Source organism: Oryctolagus cuniculus, chromosome 10 (genome assembly GCF_964237555.1).
Source record: "Oryctolagus cuniculus chromosome 10, mOryCun1.1, whole genome shotgun sequence".
Taxonomy (NCBI): domain Eukaryota; kingdom Metazoa; phylum Chordata; class Mammalia; order Lagomorpha; family Leporidae; genus Oryctolagus; species Oryctolagus cuniculus.
In genome coordinates, this window is record NC_091441.1 from 8,775,999 (window position 1) to 8,790,975 (window position 14,977).

General features: G+C 43.6%; 1 protein-coding gene across 1 annotated transcript in view; it reads left to right on the top strand.

Moving 5' to 3' along the window:
- The first annotated feature begins 393 nt into the window (after positions 1-393).
- CD226 (CD226 molecule) overlaps positions 394-14,977 on the top strand; it is a 123,522-nt gene continuing 108,938 nt past the window's right edge. Inside the window, exons 1-2 of the mRNA XM_051851889.2 lie at positions 394-7,924; positions 9,822-9,987. The gene's annotated coding sequence lies outside the window, so the exon portion shown is untranslated. The remainder of the gene's footprint in view (positions 7,925-9,821; positions 9,988-14,977) is intronic.

Consider the following 14,977-nt stretch of genomic DNA (forward strand, 5'->3'; position numbering starts at 1 on the left):
CTAGATAGAGAGAGACAGAGAGAAAGGTCTTCCTTTTTCCGTTGGTTCACCCCCCAAGTGACCTCTATGGCCAGTGCATTGCAGCCGGCGCACTGTGCCAATCCAAAGCCAGGAGCCAGGTGCTTCTCCTGGTCTCCCATGCGGGTACAGGGCCCAAGGACCTGGGCCATCCTCCACTGCACTCCTGGGCCACAGCAGAGAGCTGGACTGGAAGAGGAGCAACTGGGACAGAATCCGGCGCCCCAACTGGGACTGGAACCTGGGGTGCCAGAGCTGCAGGTGGAGGATTAGCCAAGTGAGCCGTGGCACTGGCCAAAAATGAATCTTGGTGTAAATGGGATGGGAGAGGGAGTGGGAAATGGGATGGTGGCAGGTGGTTATGGGAAAAAGCCACTGTAATCCAGAAGTTGTACTTTGGAAATTTATATTTTTTTTAAATAAAAGTTAAAAAAAAAGTGGTTCTCAAGCTAATTTGACAGTAGGATGAGAAATATTTAATCACCACCTCAATTACTGAAAAATTCGAATTGTGGCTACTATACTACAGACTGACAAAAGTTAGAAGTCTGTTTCCCACTTGTGTGGAGCAGACAAAAACAGAGATCAAGGTAATACAGTTATTCAATTAAAAAGAAAATGACTGCAGATCTGTTTTTTCTATCTCAGAGAATTATTGGACCCATGTATTCTGATCATAGTTACTACTTTCCTTCCCTTGGCTTGATTTAGTAGATAACATATTCCATTTATTTGAATTTGGTATGTTTCTATATATTTATGTACATGTCCTATGGAGCCTTAATATTTTTCCAGCATTTAAAATTGGGTAAATGGTGTTATTTAGACTGCAGATCTTATTTAGCATACCCTGTTGGTGCTGTGTCTTACAGAAGAGTGGTAGTATGATTAGTTGTTAGTTATAGAATGCTGGCTACATTGAGAACATTTCTGACAATATCTGGTGTAGCTCTTTTACTTCCATCCTACTATGGCCCAGTTCTGACTTCTGAGAATTTGAACTTACTGTAAAGTGTGTCTTCCGAGCTTTCAAGGACCCTTTAGAAATGTGAGGTTTATGGTTTGGTTTGTGTTATTTTTGGTTTAGTTTTACTGTCAGTATTCTTCGTCTCTTGTTCCTCTATGTACTTCCCCCAAGATGTCATATTACCCCTTCACTTATCACCTCTGTTGGGAAGACCCCAGGTCCACCTGTAAATGGTTTCTCTCATTCCTGACAGCTCCTTTACTCTCTCCCCTCGTATACATGATTTCTCACTTCTTTTAAACCGGACACCATCACCCCCCCGAATTCCTTCACAGCCGGTGCAGTAACTTTTAGAATCAGCCAGGCATTTGCCTCCTCTCTTTCCTCTGGAATTATCACTCACTCAGCTGACATACAGCAATGCAGCAGAATGTGCAGGGACTGCCAGAGGGTTCCTAGATAGGATTTAGAGAATTTTTTTGGATCTTCTTATTCACAGATTTTATAAGGAGTTGTGAGAATTAAGAAATAATGAAAGAATCAAATATACTGGTAGAGGTTTGTGTTTAGACCCTCTTCTAAAATATTTCTAGCTCTTAAATGGGCACCGATTTTGCCCTCTTGTATGTACAGAACTTCTCGAAATGAGAGCATAACGAAGTGTACATTGGAAGTGTGGCTCCTAGAACACTCTCAATAATGGCCTCTCACTTCCTACTCTCATTTCCCCTTTGAGGGACTTAGATGATTAGACTCAGATAATTCACTCATCCTAGTCTGTGGGTTGATAAAGTAAAAGAAGCCTCAATTCTCAATTATGTAATCAAATACATGAAGCTACTAATGTACTTGAAACTCCAAAATAAAGATAACACCGTATCTACATAACTCACATAAAATGGTGTGGACTATTTTCTTTCATCTATTGACAACACAAAAGGGAAGGAATTAACTTATGTCTCATATCAGATTTCCTTAAATAGTGAGGGCATGTGGGAGACCTGCAGGAAGTTCCTGGCTCTTGGCTTTAGTCTGGCCCAGTGCTGTTGTGTCCATCTGGGGAGAGAACCAGCTGGATGGAAGACAGACTCTGTCTCTGTCTCTGTCTCTGTCTCTCTCTCTCTCTCTCTCTCTCTTTCTCAAATCAATAAATAAATCTTCAATAAAATAATGAGGGCAGATATTTGAAATCCCATTCCTGCTTAACAGATCCACTTACCAGCATCTCAGAGAGATGCTGTTGGCTGCTGCCTGTGTCACTGGGGAGTGCCACCATTCCCTGTCATCAGTGGGGATCACACTGTTCCAAATGCAGTGCTTGACCACCAAACCAAGTTGGGATATTTTCAGGGGGAATCCAGGGCATAGGGCTTCATAGCGAGGCCACCATGGACCAAAGAATGGGATCTTCCATGTTTGAGAAGAGGTGGGTGTCTGAAGAAATTGTTCAGTACGGGACTGGTCAGCATTTATGTAGTCATGAAGATGCCAGAACTGATGATCTTTTTTTAAATAATGTATTTGTAGGATAGGGAGAAGAGGAAGTGAATGTGGATGTGTGAAAAAAAAAATCTTCATTTGTTGCAGATCATCAAACAAATATTTTCTGAACAAGTAAAGTTACATTTCCTGAGTGTCAGATAAGGATGAACAGGTTTTGGCTTCAAAGCAATCAGACTGTCACCATTTTGCTTTCTTCTGAATGTGAGTAAATTTGTCTCTCAGCTATGCAAGAGAGACAATATGCTAAAGGGAGGAAAGCAATGATGTTTAAGGTAGATGAAATCGAGGCCAGCTCCCTGGCTCACTTGGTTAATCCTCCGCCTGCAGCACCGGCATCCCATATGGGCACTGGGTTCTAGTCCCGCTTGCTCCTCTTCCAGTCCAGCTCTCTGCTGTGGCCCAAGAAGGCAGTGGAGGATGGCCCAGGTGCTTGGGCCCTGCACCCACATGGGAGACCTGGAGGAAGCACCTGGCTCCTGCCTTCGGATCGGCGCAGTGCTGGCCGTGGCGGCCATTTGGGGGGTGAACCAACGGAAGGAAGACCTTTCTCTGTCTCTCTCTCTCACTGTCTAACTCTGTTAAAAAAAAAAAAAGATGAAATCAAGATGTAACAGAAAGGACATGTTTTTAGGAATATGTCATTTAAATATAAACCACCAGAAGATTTGAAAACGGTTGTTTCTGGGGAGCAGCAGAGCACGGGCAGAGGCAGAGAGAGGAGTGAGTTTCTGGAACGCTGCTCTGGCTTCATGTGTCATACTTCTAATATGCTCTAGAAAGGTATTTTAGTATACGCGCTGCCGAAGCGAGCACTCTAGAAAGGTATTTTAACACAGCTGTGGACAGAAAGAGTTTCGGCAAACCTACCTACAACGTGCTTTATTTGTCTGCTGTGGGTGGACCACAAGTGCAGCTTGTACTGGGCCTTGTCGATGCTTGCATGAAGAGTTCACACAGCCACACACACAGAAGGGCAGGACAGTGAGAAGTGTTAGTGCGGCCTGATGTTAAGCATTTAACTTGTGTTGCGAGTTGTAGGCGAAGGGTCAAGGATGTGGAGTGCCTCTGGGTTGCCTCCTGAGAGGTGGGGAGGGAAAGGAAGCCAGGCTAACGCTGCGGCAGGTGAAACAGAAGCAGCTGCTGCTCAGAGCCGCTGCGGAGAGAGGGCAATGTTTGGTGACTGGCATGGCTCGCACCCGGCCTTTGCTTTGCGTTCCTTTGTGCCAACAAAGGTTGCAGAGTGGTCTTGCATTTTCTGTCAGCAGTTTCTACAAGGGACTCTGGTTTCTCTTGCAGAGGAATGCATCTGGAAACCAAGCCATGGTGGGGGGTGGTGCCAGGAAATATGTAAGTGTGTATACACACACGTACACACATACATAAATATATATAAGTTCATGAGTTTATACCAGTGACTTCAGTTTTAGTTCAGTAGCAGAGTTCTTCCTCTCCTTTCCCCATTCCATTTGCATGTCTTCCCCACAGTGAGTCCCCGGTTCCCCGTAACACCAGAGTAAATCGATCTACTCATTTCCTCTATCCTGCCACTGAACAGTTTTAGAATCACTATGTGAGTGCTACTACCAATAGTAAGGTGGTACTCTTTTACTACTAAGTTAAGCTCAAGATATTTTTTTGCAATTATTTTGGTGCTTAGAGTATAGCCCCGGTATTAGTGATATACAGAGAACTGTACAAAGTAACTTGAGTTAGTTCTTTTTTTCTATACAGTTATTTATTTGATGTATACTCAAGTCCATTATTTTTCTGTGGTCAATTCTTGTTTACTTATTTTATGCTTTCATTTAATTTTTTCATGTGTCATATAAAGAGCTATACTTAGTAAATTCTTATTCCTCCAACTACTACATGTAAATATTATGATTAGATCATGATCTATCCTTTTATTTAAGGAGTTTTAACAGACATAAAAGAATTGTGTATAACTATGAGGTAGCACATGATGTTCCAGACCTTGTGTAAAGTCCAGTCAGAGTAAATATACCTATTTCCTCAAACATTTAACACTTCTGTATTGTAAAAACATCAAAAATCCTACCTTGTAGGTTTTTTCTTATTCTAGGAAATACATAGTAGTATAACATTATCTGTGGTCAACATACTGTGCAGTAGAACACTAGAACTACTACTACAACTTAATGAACATTTCCCTAACCCCCCGTCCCCACTCAGCACCTGGTAACTATCATTTTACTTTTCACTTCTATGAGATCAAAACTAATCAAATGTGTGTTTGTGTGTGTGGGTTTGTATTTGATTTCCTCATCATAAATAGTGCCAAATGTACTAAAACCTGTTCCTACAAGGCTCTCCTCATGGGTCATCAGGTTAAGCTGCTTGTGATGTCGGAATCCCATATGGGAACTCCAGTTTGAGTCCCACTTGCTGTGCTTCTGATCCTGCTAACATGCCTGGGAAGGTGGTAGATGATGGTCCGAGTGCCTGGGTCCCTGCCTCCTATGTGGGAGATTGGGGTGGAGTTTCTGCTTCAGGCTTCAGCTTCTAGAAATTTGTTCTGATCATATACCTCTACAAATACCAAACAACATAGGAACTGCTTTGTTGTTGTGTTTGTTTTTTAAGATTTGTTTATTTTCAAAGGCAGAGGACAGAGAAAGAAGGAGATCTTCTATCTCCCCAGATAGCTGCAACAGGGCTGCACCAGGCTGAAGCCAGGAGCCAGGAACTCCATCCTGATCTCCCATCTTGGGCCATCTTCTGCTGCCTCCCCAGGCTCAGAAGCAGAAAGCTGGATAGAAAACAGAGTAGCTGGGACTCTGACTGGTTTCTGATAGATTCTGGCATCACAAGTGGCAATTTAACCTGCTGCATCACAACGCTGGTTCCAGGTGTTAGATTTTGTCAAATTCTTTTTCTGTATCCACTAATATAATTACATGATTTTTCATGAATTACATTGATTTTCAAATGAGAGGTGACAGTAAGCAGGTAAAGAAGCAAGTAGGGCCGGTGCTGTGGCGTAGTGGGCTAAGCCTGTCTGCAGCACTAGCATCCCATATGGGCGCTGGTTCTAGTCCTGGCTGCTCCTCTTCTGATCCAGCTCTCTGCTAAGGCCTGGGAAAGCAGTAGAAGATGGCTTGGGCCCCTGCATCCACGTGGGAGACCCGGAAGAAGCTCTTGGCTCCTGGCTTCAGATTGGCCTAGCTCTGTCTGTTGCAGTCATTTGGGAGTAAACCAGCAGATGGAAGACCTTTCTTTCTGTCTCTCTCTCTGTGTGTGTGTATAACTCTACCTCTCAAATAAATAAATAAATCTTTAAAAAAAAAAGAAGAGAGTAGACTGTGTAAGACTTTGTAAACAAAGGTGGGGTGTTTAGATTTGTGTAACATTTTCCAAAGTGTGCTCTGTAGTATATGTTGACAAATGATGCATAAAAATATGATTTCATGTTCAAATTAGTTTTATAAACACTGGGATGAACCAAGATAAATAAGGTGATTTGCTTCTGGATTTGTCAGAGTCTTAATATGTTGTCTAGAGAGAGATCTGTATCTCTAAAAGTGGAACTAACGGATATTGAGTTTCCCAGCCTTGTTTATCCATAAAAACCCACATCTTCTAGAAGGTCTGTAGCAATTGGAGGATGCGCTTTGGGAAACACCACCGTGGGAAATCATTTATTTTATTAATCAGCATTCCTGGTCTGGGGAGCATTACAGAAGGAAGGAGGTACACTGTGGCGACACCCAGGGAACTTTAGGGGGCCCGCTAGCTGCTGTGATGCTCAGTTCATTATCTACTGAGTGGGGACAAAAACCCAACTCCTGTGGGTGGGCACTAGGGTGTTGAGGGTAAGAGTGAGGGCTCTACAGTCACCTATTTGAGTTCAGCTCTTGGCATGTTACCTAGATGGACATTGGTTAAAGAACTATGCCTCAATTTTCTCAAATGTAAATGTGAGAATAGTAACAGTTCCTACAATTAAAAGAAAGATGTGTGAAGCACTAGAGAAGTGGTAGGCACATAGCAAATGCTCAGGAATTATCATCTGGGGCATTGATAGTTGCAGAATTGAGTGAGATGATTTGCAAAACACTGACTTTCAAGATTATCACTCAGAAAGCCGTCATTGAGGAAGTGGACCTACTGACCACTGTAGGATGAGCTAGAGGAAGGTAATCCTCAGGCCCCACAGTGAATGTTTTGAGGACCAGTTTCATGAGAATAGAGGTAGGGAAGATAAAGTTGCTGTTATGAATATTTTTATGAAGACTCTTCAGTATTTGGTGTTTGAATGTGAAGGGCTGAAAATGACAATTCAAGCTTGGCATCAAGGCTGAGCCCTGGCACTGGGGCAGGGGCTTTTGTAGCTCCCATGAATGAACTTGCCTGCGTATCAGTGGGTAAGCCAGAGGATTTTACCATTCTGGTCAAAAAATGATAGGTCTTTTAATTTCTGGTTTTAAAAAGTTCAAGAAAATAAAGAATTTCAGTCTGTTTATGCAAAAGCGCAAAACCCTATCAATATTGGTGAAGAAACAACCTGATCATATAGTTGTGATACAAGGACAATTATGCCTGAGATGCAACTTTGAATGTGAGGACATCTCAGCTTTTTATTTAGGGCATTGAAGTGGTGGAATAGCTCCTCTGAGAGGAAATTAAGAAAGAGAAAGGCATGCTGGTGCTTGGAATGAAAAAGAGAAACAATACAAGAAGGAAGAATTGAAAAAAGTCCCTAGAGAAATCAATGTGCATAAATTAAGGAAAGCGAGAAGAGGAAAAATGTGGTTGCACTTGAGCCAAGAAGATTTAAGGAAATGGGAAACCTGGTAAAATGACTTAAAATAAGCTAAATGTATAAAAGTTAACACACTCTGCATATATAATCAAGGACTTTACCTTGAGTTAGAGTTTAGCTCAATTTTGTTTTTATCTTATTTCTCATTTTGTTCTATTTTCTTGCCTTGGGTACTAACTAACCTTTGGGAGGAACCAACAGCTCAGAATACCATTACCAGGGAATAATAAGTCTAAACAGATATAACCAAGCAATATCCTAATGAATATATATCTTCTGTTACTAACATATTAAATGTGTGTGTTTGTGTGTCTATCACTCAGCTTTAAAGTTTTTTCTTCTTTTTTTAAAGATCTCTCACTCGCGCGCTCGCTCGCTCACTTGCTCGCCCTAAGATGACTTCTTCATCTTCAGCCACAGGACAGGAAGCTGCACTGCTACATGACGGGCAAGGGAGTTTTCGCAGATGATTCTTCTCATTTCTATGTCAAGCACTAGGGAATGTTTTTGGAAAGAGGGAAGAAAATAAATGTGTTTGGTTGGTGTGGCAGGCAGCATCACGCTGCTCCCCCCCAAGATGTTCACGTCCTAGGTCCTGGAACCGTGAGGATGTGAACTTTCATGGCAAGAGGGACTTTGCCATGAACCTTGCGGTGAGGAGCTTAACATGATCATTGGGGGGGGGGGGCAGTGTAACCACAGAGTATTAAAAGAAAAAGTGGAGGCCGGTGCTGTGGCTCACTAGGCTAATCCTCCACCTGCAGCGCCGGCACACCGGGTTCTAGTCCCGGTTGGGGCGCCGGATTCTGTCCCGGCTGCTCCTCTTCCAGGCCAGCTCTCTGCTGTGGCCCGGGAGTGCAGTGGAGGATGGCCCAAGTGCTTGGGCCCTGCACCCGCATGGGAGACCAGGAGAAGCACCTGGCTCCTGGCTTCAGATCAGCGCCGTGCGCCGGCTGCAGCATGCTGGCCGCAGAGGCCTCTGTGGGGTGAACTAACGGAAATGGAAGACCTTTCTTTCTGTCTCTCTCTCTCTCTCACTGTCCACTCTGCCTGTCAAAAAAAAAGAAAAAGTGGAGCCAGAGAGGAGAGTCAGGAGTAGGAGATGTGGCACTGCCGTCCTCCAGGATGGAGGAAGGGCCACGACCCAAGGAAAAAGGCTGCTTCTGGAAACTGGAGAAGACTGGGAGTTTCTTGTCCTGAGCCTCCAGGAAGGAATGTAGCCAAGCCACTATTTGGATTTTTAGCTCAGTGGGACCTTTGTTGAACTTCTGCCTTAAAATCCATGTTATTTTAAACCCTAAATTTGTGTAATATTTTAGAGTAGCATACAGAGAATGAATGCAGAAACTTAAATATCAAAATTATTCTTTTTCTAAAATTTTTTCCATCTTTATTTTTTTAATTTATTTAACGAGTAGAGTTATAGACAGTGAGAGAGACAGAGAGAAAGGTCTTCCTTCTGTTGTTTCACTCTCCAAATGGTCACAATGGCTGGAACTGTGCCGATCCAAAGCCAGGAGCCAGGAGCTCCTTCCTGGTCTCCCATGCAGGTGCAGGGGCCCTAGCACTTGGGCCATTCTCCGAGGCTATCCGAGGCCACAGCATAGAGCTGGACTGGAAGAGGAGCAACCGGGACTAGAACCAGCGCCCAAATGGGATGCGGGTGCCACAGGCGGAGGATTAACCTAGTGCGCCACAGCACTGGCCCCTCAAAATTATTCTGAGAGAGAGCAAGAACAAGACCAGAAACCACTCTAGAAGACAGAGACGAAGAGAAAGAGGTAAGAGAGCAGAGCAGCAGAGCTGGACAGAGAGCCAGTGCACAGAACTGTTTCAGCTACTAAGCTTGGCGGTAGTTTGTGATTTAACAGCAGGTAAAACACAAAAATGGATGATCTCAGTTCTGGCCCATGAGATACCAGGACATCTTTAAAGCTTCCCCTTGCTGGCAAAGGAGTTACAAGAAGCCACAGCATTTCCTGTTTTTACCTTCCTGAGGACACTGTCCCAAAATGTTCTCCACTGTCCCAGTAAAGAAGATGAAGAGGACCTGATGATTCAGACTCCTGGCATGGTGAGAGGAGCTGTGGGCTGGGACTCCCGGGGAAGCGTTCATCCTCACTCAGGTTTCCCTCTCTAGCATTCATGAACAAAAGGTATTAGATCTAAGGTATCAGTTAGGAATGTGGAAATAAACCTAAACATCTAAGCAGGCAGGGATCTAAGAGGAGGATTTGGCTGTGGCCTGAGGGCACAGACTTGGAGGGGTCTCCTGATATCAGGCGGGTTGCAAGGCTTCCAGGATCTTCCAACTCTGCAAGAATCCACTGGCCCAAACACTGTCCTCTCCATCTCCCGCGCAGGGGGATTTCGGGGAAGGCTCCAAGAAGAAGGTTGTTACATTGTGTAGGTGTGAAGCCTTCACACCAGCTGAATTTATGTTTAAATGGCATAAATTTATGTTTAAATAGTGTGGTGTCAGCTTGACAGAAATTAAATCCTGCTTCTCTCTTGATTTCTAGATCTCACACAAGTGCCTTTTGTTTACAGCAGCTGGATTGGAATCCTGCTGGCAGGAATTCTGATAAATGCAACATCCAGTGTTCCAGCCCTGGAATACAGGAGACAACCTAGAAGAAGACATCTGGTCAACTACAGCGGCCTGTCTCCTGGGATGAAGCGAGAACAGCTTAGGAACAAGCCCTACACTCTCCCTGTGAGCCAACACTTGCATTTATGAAGATGTTGAACGTTTTGCCCCTACCCCTCTTCTTTTCTTTTTTCAAATTCTGAGAACAGCTGCTGTATGTTGGGCAGTGCTCTTAGCACTGGAGATACAGCTAAGTTGGCCAACACCTAGATGTGCCTGGGACTGTGCTGGCATTAGCGCTGAAAGACCTGTGTCCTGGGCAGCTGCTTGGTCCCAGGCAAACCAGCACAATGGGTCATCTTTTCATACTGCAGTGAACAAGGCAGCCTTGTTCTCAAGGAATTCATATTCCAATCGGAGGATCCAGAGACAGAACAAAGCACTTAGAAATAAGACAAAATGCACAATTTTACATAAAGTAGGGTATCAGGTTGGAAAGAACTGGAATTATTTGTGTATTTGTTCACCTACTTTTACTGTACAAGGAGCTGACTTCTTTTATATGTAGCGACGAGAAAGAAGCTTCTTAGGATATCATTTGGTTTTCAGAGTGACTGCTGCTTGCTCCCTCAGGGTTGATATGTATAAAATTGGGTGGGCTCCCATTGCCCTGAGAGCAAGCTGTAGAAGGGCTCTTCTGGCTGGCCCACCTGCCCTTCCTAGTACCTCATAGTTTTAGGGACAAGGTAGGCAAGTTTTCAAGGAGGCCAAATGTAACCAAGAAGAGGAGGGTGGAGACTCTGGTCCTGCATCCTTGGAAGCCAGCGTTGATAGAAGTGTCAGGTAAGGGTGATCCTGACTGAGGGGTGCTTTCTCTACTCATCCATGTCACTGTGCTGGCCATTGCTTCTTGGTAGGAAGTACAGTAGGTGGGCTGAAGTCAGGCCTTCTTAGTCACTACCATAGCAGTGACGACCAGTGCATCCTGGTTTTTCTAGAACTAAAGGGTTTCCTGGGACTTTGGACTTCAAAACCACTGCCCACTAAGGTGGGTCTGAGAGTGACCCTGGAGACTACTATACACATCAAGACACTTTGGAATGTGAAATAGATTGCTGTTAACAAATACATCAGTTCAACAGGCGTATATTTCAATGGCCCTGGGAGCCCAAGAGACATGACCCAAATGCATTCAACTACATTTGCACTTGATTCAAATTCCAGGGCATGTGGTGCATTTGTGTGGCTGAGGTTAGAGGCCTTCCCTTAGTCAGGCACCTTGCTAAGGTGGTGGGCACAGGAATAATGACAGTGGTGTTAATGTTAACTAAATACTTCCATTTTAAACTATTTGCACAGTTGGAGACAAACATTTTCTCAGGGTTCCAGGAGAATGGGAACAACAAAAAGGTTGGAACAAGCAACAAGGTTAAAAAATGTACAGTAAAAAATTATATGAACAACCTATCTTAGACACATACAGATTTTCTGGCATTGTGGAAAGTAAGAACTTCTTTAATAACCTGGGTTGCAGCAGTATCGATAATACAAGAAGCAAAAATGATCTTTTCAACACTTAGGGTGTCAAAAGGACTCTGCCAAGGGAGAGCACTCTTGGCCAAGGGTAACACAGGTGTGGGCTGACCTTCCTGGCCGCTGCCATCGGCAGACTGAGGACTGGAGGCCCACAGCTGCCGAGACAAGGAGTAGGATTGGACTCAAGTCTCTGCAAAGCCCACACTAGGATGGCAGCTGTTGCTTATTAAGTAGCCATATGCGGCATGCAATGTCATCAAATGGTGGCAGCACAGAGATGTGGAATGCAGAGGACAAGGGAATGAGCTTCGTCAGGGGACTGGTCTGCAGGAAACAGATAGTAGATGTCTGCAAACCCCTGTCCGTCCATCTTGCTGTACTGGCCGTTGCTTCCTGGTTTCATTTAGAAAAAAATTCCCAAAGAACTTTGCCCTTTCTGGTGCCCAGTACTTAAGATCTGGAGCCCTTACGAGGTAAGTGCAGGCACTTATTTCCTTGAAACCTTAAGACCATCAAGAGAGGGAAATTTAAAAATAGATGATGAAGAGGGGGGCCCTGAGAGTAGTATATGAAGCCTGCTGGGCCCTTGGCAGTGCTAAGACCAGGTAAGGAGGAGGGTGTGGATTCCTCCTCCAGGTGGTAATTTTCACAGTGGTTTACTGTCTTATTTGCATGAGGATATGCGTGCTGTGTAAAGTTCTTTACTTACGGTATTGTAGAAATTTCTTTAAGAATAGGTCTGCACATCACTGAATCTATCAATGGATTTACCATAACTCCGTTAGTCCACTAGAAATGGGCATGCAGTTGCTTCAAGTTTTCTAGTAAAAATATGCTGGAATACATTTAAAGATTTTAGGTTTCTATCTTTGCTAAATTTGTTAAATTTACCCTTCCATGGGACAAATATCCTGAGGTGGCTTTGCTGAGTCTGAGGATATGAAATTTAATTTATACAACTTATCTCCTATATGCAGATAGAATGTGTGTACCAATTCATCACTGTCTCTGACAGCATTTGACAGTCTGTTCCATTTGCTCATTAACAATGGTAAATATCATTCTTTTTGTTTATGTATTTGCCAATTTGATAAGCAAAAACCAGTATGTCAAGATTTTAATTTCCATTGGTTACTAGTGAAGAGATTACATGTTTTAACATATTGCTGTGAGTAATCCTTTTGTGAATTGATATCGAACATCTATTGTCTGTTTTTCTCTTGGAGTATTTGAGATTTGTCATTGATAGTTTATGTTGTTTCTTTTTTTTTTTTTTTTTTTAAAGATTTATGTATTTTACTTGAAAGAGTTACAGAGAGGCAGAGAGAGAGAGAGAGAGCGAGAGAGCGAGCGAGCGAGCAAGCTTCCACTTGCTGGTGCACTTCCCAAATGGCTGGCAATAGCTGGAGCTGGGCTGATCCAAAGCCAAGAGCCAGGAGCTTCTTGTGGATCTCCCACGTGGGTGCAGGGGCCCAGGGGCTTGGGCCATCTTCTGCTCTCCCAGGCTGTAGCAGAGAGCTGGATCAGAAGAGGAGCAGCTGGGACTTGAACCGGCAGCCATATGGGATGTCGGCACTGCAGGTGGCAGCTTTACCCACTATGATGCAGTGCCGGCCCCTATGTAGTTGCTACATTTAGAAAATATCATATAAAGATGCTCTTGCCTTTTTGCTTTGTTAGTATATGTTTCCATGTCACATTGTTAGATTTTTTTATGTTGGAAAAGTGTCACATTTTGCCTGGTTTTGGGATATTTATTTATGTAAGACCAACACAAAATATATATGAAGAACTTCAGAAAGTTGAAGGAAAATGGAATTAAAAGGTGAATTTATTTTGGTGCAATTTTGAAGGTAATGGATATTTATGACCCTGATTAGGGTGATGGTTCTGTGGGTGTGCTGTATATTTATCTGCAAACTCATTAAGTTGTGTACATTAGGTATGTGCACTTTTTTAAAATCTTACCTATGCCTCTGTAAAGAAGCTTTGTAGAAGGATAGGGGCGAGGTCACAGAATGAATGTGGGCTGGGGCAGATGCTTGCTGAATGCAGATCAGGCTGCACCCGTATCCGCAGCACTGCCTGCAGTGGGCCCAGTCTGGCTTGGTGCAAACACTGCTGTGTCCCATTGCTCACATGGCGTCAGTAGGTTCCCACACTGCCGTATAGTGTGTATGGGGTTCTTGGAGACTCAGTGGAGCTGTAGCCCCTGCAACCCTCATTTCAGGATGCACCCGTATTGCCCAGCTTCAGTTCATTGTTTCTGATTTGAATTTCAAGGAATATGATGATACTTTAAAAAATTATGGAAAAAGTGCATTATCTTCTAACCCCATTTCCTATGAACTTTTTAAAGTACCTCCATAAATGTATTAGGCAGGGAGTGGGACCCATGCCCAAACCCACACTATAAGGGAGGGTACTGAGGGGGAGTATCCGGCCCTGAAATGGGTGTGTAGAGGCTGCACTGCCCAAGACCACCATGGTGGAGTGGTAGCTGGCTTCAGGTTTCCCAGGGGATGAGCATCAGCCAAACAGTTCCTTCCCTACTGACCTGGGAGGTTCTCACAATACGTTGGAAGTCCACAGTTCTTTAAACCTTCTTCTGGACTCTTGGTTGTAACAGAATAAAATGCCATTGCAGCTTTGCAATGCACTTTAATATCTGATGGCACAGGATGCTCAGCACATTTTTTCTTTTTTTTTTTTAAATGTGCTTCGCTATTCTTAGGCATTTAAATAGAGCATGTACTAATTAAGAACATGCTTATTATGTGAACATTAATAGATGCAAACATACTAAGTACAAAATGAGGGTAAGTACTGCTTGACCAACTTCTTCCAGAGGCCTTTGTGTAGTGTATGGTCAAAAGTGTCTCGCAAAGAGCCTTAAGAGATTACAAGTTCCAAGTAAACTGATCTGTTCTCAGAATTGGGTTTTGCCATACAGAAACATAACGCACTCCTCCATTTATTCAAAATTTATTTCCTTTGACAGTTTTCACATGCTTCTTGGCTTAATTGTTACAAATACTTTGGGTAAATGCAAATATTCCCACTCACATGCATTTTTTTTAAAGATTTATTTATTTGAAAGTCAGAGTTACACAGAGAGAGGAGAGACAGAGACAGAGACAGAGACAGAGAGAGAGAGAGAGAGAGAGAAAGGTCTCCCATCCGATGGTTCACTTCCCAATTGGCTGCAACAGCTGGAGCTGCGCCGATCCAAAGCCAGGAGCCAGGAACTTCTGGATCTCCCACATGGGTGCAGGGGCCCAAGGACTTGGACCATCTTCTACTGCTTTCCCAGGCCATAGCAGAGAGCTGGATTGGAAATGGAGCAGCCTGGTCTCAAACTGGCCATCTATATGGGATACTGGCGCTTCAGGCCAGGGCTTTAACCTGCTGAGCCACAGCACTGGCCCCCATGCATACTTTTGCCTCCAAATACATAGCTAAGCATTGGTGGTATAGTGCCTTCCAAATACATAGCTATGAGTTTTTTGCTCTACTTTTGGATATGACATAAAGCTATTAAGTTTTAGAAAATTGTTTTGCTAGATGTTTTATTTCTTTT